The 3,845-nt window shown below is 36.5% G+C and overlaps 1 pseudogene across 1 annotated transcript; it reads left to right on the forward strand.

The window, feature by feature from the left end:
• The first annotated feature begins 303 nt into the window (after positions 1-303).
• Positions 304-3,596, forward strand: LOC311621725 (large ribosomal subunit protein uL6-like; annotated as a pseudogene). The gene is made up of 2 exons: positions 304-527; positions 3,068-3,596. The product of its transcript is annotated as a large ribosomal subunit protein uL6-like (transcript).
• Positions 3,597-3,845: the final 249 nt, after the last annotated feature.

Raw genomic sequence — 3,845 nt, forward strand, 5'->3', positions numbered from 1 at the left:
CACCCCCACTGGGGATGTGCCCTCAACCAAGGTACATGCCCTTGACCCGAATCAAACCTGGGACCTTTCAGTCCGCAGGCCGACGCTCTATCCACTGAGTCAAATCCGTTTCAGCATGGGACTATTCATCCTTAAATGCAGCACTAGGAGTGGGGGTGGGAACTCTAACTAAAATTAAGAAGTTTTTAATGTGCTGAAAGGGATTGAAAGAACTTCAACAAGGCCTGGTGACTTAGTCTGAGACCACTACAATTTTCAAAACATCGCCAGGAGTTTCTCCCACTTTCTGATTGAGAATAGAGAATGCAAAAGTGGACTCTCCTCCCTTTTAAACTTGTTAAAAATAATCTCCTTGTGACAGACTTTACAATTCACTCGCGTGGACCATGGACACATGAAGCTGATGAGCTGCCTGTTTCCCACTGCGTGTCTGCTGCCCTGAAGCCCTGTTCGGCTTCCTTCCCTTCTCGTTTCCCTGCTTATTCCAAGGAGCCCACCTTAGCTGATCCAGTGTGCACGTCTCTCAGGTGTGCATTCGTGTTGAGCAGGGACTTCTTTGTTGAATTATAGATGGTTGTTTTGTTGAAATATTAGGGGGCGAGGATGGAAGCATCCTAAGCCACCATCTCTCTGACATCACTCCCCAATCTGTGACATCACTCCTCCATCTCTGACGTCACTCCCCCCATGCATTTAGAGTTGAATTTCTTTATCAGGAATCTACTCTATCTCAATTGGCTAAGACAGTTCAGTTTTCTTTCTGCTTGCTGTATTTAAACTTCTGCTCTACCTCTTTATTACCAGTGATTTAGGAATTTATCATATACTGCCCTAGACCAAATGTAGAGTTTATGACTCCAGTGTACATGGGACTTGATTAGATCCAAGGAAGCACATATGGTGAAATATGCCATCTCAACATTTTGTCAATTATGCAGTGTACTTGTGCCAAGGAAAGTGATTTCTCCCTCCTAAAGACACATGAGCCAGAAAGAAGTTCTTTGATTTCTTGTTTTATGTGACATTCTGTCTGCAATTAGCAGGCTTCCAGATGTTCATGAATTTTATATTCAACTTATATAGTCATTTATGTTTCCCACCAGAAAGCAGAGTGGTTTATGTTCCAGAAACTCAATTGAAAAACATTTCTCCCAACTTGAACTTGAAATGACTAAATATGTCCTGATGTAACTTCTAATTATAAATGTTCTATGAGATTAGAGGGCTTTTATTTTTATCTGGGTAAGTTTGAATTATATCTATATTCATTCAACCAACATTTGAAAATATTGCTTTCAGTTTGGAGCTGCTTGAACCTTTTTTTTTTTTTTTTTTCATTGCTAGGATTCTTCTGCTTAATTTCTCATTTCTTATTTGTAACTTATAATCTTCTTTTAAAAATCACATTTGTCCCGTGTTATAATAGCATATTCTGTTTTTCACTAGGCTGTGAAATTCTTGAGAGGCCTTGAAACACTAACACAGCACTTGCTTGTTCTAGCTGCTTGGGAAATTTACTTCATTAGTACTGGTTTTCCCTCCCTTGAAATTTAGAGAAAATATATCTATACATCAATTATTTAACTGAATTTTCTGTTTAAAATCCATGCGCTACCATCATCACCAATGACTTAATAATTGAAGAGTTTCTTACATTACCTATAAAACTGAAACCTGAATTGCCAATCTTGATCTAAACAGGGATCCATTTAGCCTGGAGTCAGGTTAGATTAAGCCAGGGAAGCAGCTAGATTTACGCCTACTGAAGCATAGGGCATTTCCTCTAAAATCACTTTTCACTTTTATAATACTATCTGAGGATACCAAAATCAGAAATTGTGTGTATGTAAGTTTGTTAAGGTTCAGATGCATACAATCAAAACTTTGGGAGGTGTCACACTGACATTTCACTTCAATTTTCTTCCTAATATGATTTTGTAATATTCTTTGCAGAGTACTAGCCTTCCAGAGATGAAGTAAAATCTTATAATGCCAGCTGCTTCTTTTGAAGAGGGTGATGCACATTTTTTTCTCATTTCAAATAAAATGTACCCTTTTCCACTTTTGTTCAGTACTTCTAGTTCTTCTCACTGGGACAGCACAAAATAAATTTAATTCTCTCTCCACACAGGTTTTCAATGTGTCTCCCTCTGGGTCTTTTCTCTCTCCCTCCTCCTTTTCCTCTTCTCTCTTTTTCCTCTTCTAAAATGGCTTTCTTGAGGTATAGTTTGCATACCACAAAATTCATGCATTATAAGTATGTAGTATAATAATTTTGGTATTTTAATTAGTTGTATAATCAATATCACAATCCAGTTTTAGAATATTTTCCCCACTCCAAAGTTTCCTGTGCTTGTTTGTAGTCAATCCCTAGGCAATCACTGATATACGCTTTCTCTATATACAAATTTTCCTTCCAAGAAATTTTGTGTACATGGCATCATACAATATGAAGTCTGTGCAGGAGGCAATCAATTGATGTGTCTCTCTCACATCAATGTGTCTCTCACTGTGTCTCTACCCCTCCCTTCCACTCTCTTAAAAAAAAAAAAGGGTGGGAAAATACCCTTGCATGAGGATTAACAAAAAAAATAAAAATATAAAAAATACAATGTATTAGATCAATAGATATATAATTATCTAAATGGATGTAAAAAAGTATTTGAAGAAATTCAGCGTCCAATTACACTTAGAAAAAAACAAAACAAAAAAACAAATTCCTCCTAATGCACTAGGACCTTCTTCAAACCAACAGAGACTCTACAAAAATCCTCACTTTCAATATAGTAATACTTAATGATAAAAGTGTAACCATTCATATTCACTTTATAATACACATCTTAGTGCAGTAAAGCAGGAAAAAATAATAATAAGAGGCTTACATATTGGAAAGAAAAAATAAAAGCACCTTTATTTGTAGATGACATGATTAACTCCTTAGAAAATACCAAAGAATGTACAATAAAAGCTATTGAGACTAATAAAAGAGTTATCAAGGTCACATCAGACAAAGTTAACATTAAAAAATCAATTCTGTCTTTTTACCACAATGACTGTGCATTCCCAGCAACCAGACTGCCGACATTCCAGAAAATGTCAGCATCACTCTCTCTGGACAGGACACACAGTACTGTAAGGGGCCCAGAGCAGCCTGTGGAGGGACTTCAGTCACATCAACGTAGAACTCAGTCTCCCTGGAAAGAACAGGAAGAGGCTCCAGATTGACAAATGGTGGGGAAATGGAAAGGAGCTAGCTGTCATTGGCACTATCTGCAGTCATGTACAGAACATGATCAAGGGTGTTACACTACAAGGCTTTCATTACAAGATAAGGTCTGTGTATGCTCACTTCCCCATCAATGTTGCATTCAGGAGAATGGTACTCTTGAAATCAGAGATTTCTTGTGGGAAAAATACACCCATAGGGTTCAGATAAGGTCAGGTGTTGCTTGTTCAGTATCTCAAGCCTAGAAAGATGAGTTACTTCTTGTAGAAAATGATACTGAACTAGTATCACATTCAGCTGCTTTGATTCAGCAAGTTAAACAGTAAAAAACAAGAATATCAGAAGGTTTTTGGATGGTATTTGTGTCTGAAAAAAGAGCAATTTAGCAGTCTGATGAGGAAGATCTAAGTTGTCCAGTTACAGAAACAGTAAGATGCTAATGATTCCTCAAACTTATTTGTGACATTTTAAAGATACAGTAAAAGCCATGTATTATAAATTCTAGTTCTGTATACTTGGAATGAACATTTGGAAATTAAACTTAAATATGTTACAGTTTTTACTAGCATTAAAAACATGAAAAATAGGAATAATTTTAACAAAATATATAAAATATTTG

The sequence above is a fragment of the Pipistrellus hanaki genome, assembly GCF_964339955.1.
Source record: "Pipistrellus hanaki genome assembly, chromosome: 4".
NCBI classification, from domain to species: Eukaryota; Metazoa; Chordata; class Mammalia; order Chiroptera; family Vespertilionidae; genus Pipistrellus; species Pipistrellus hanaki.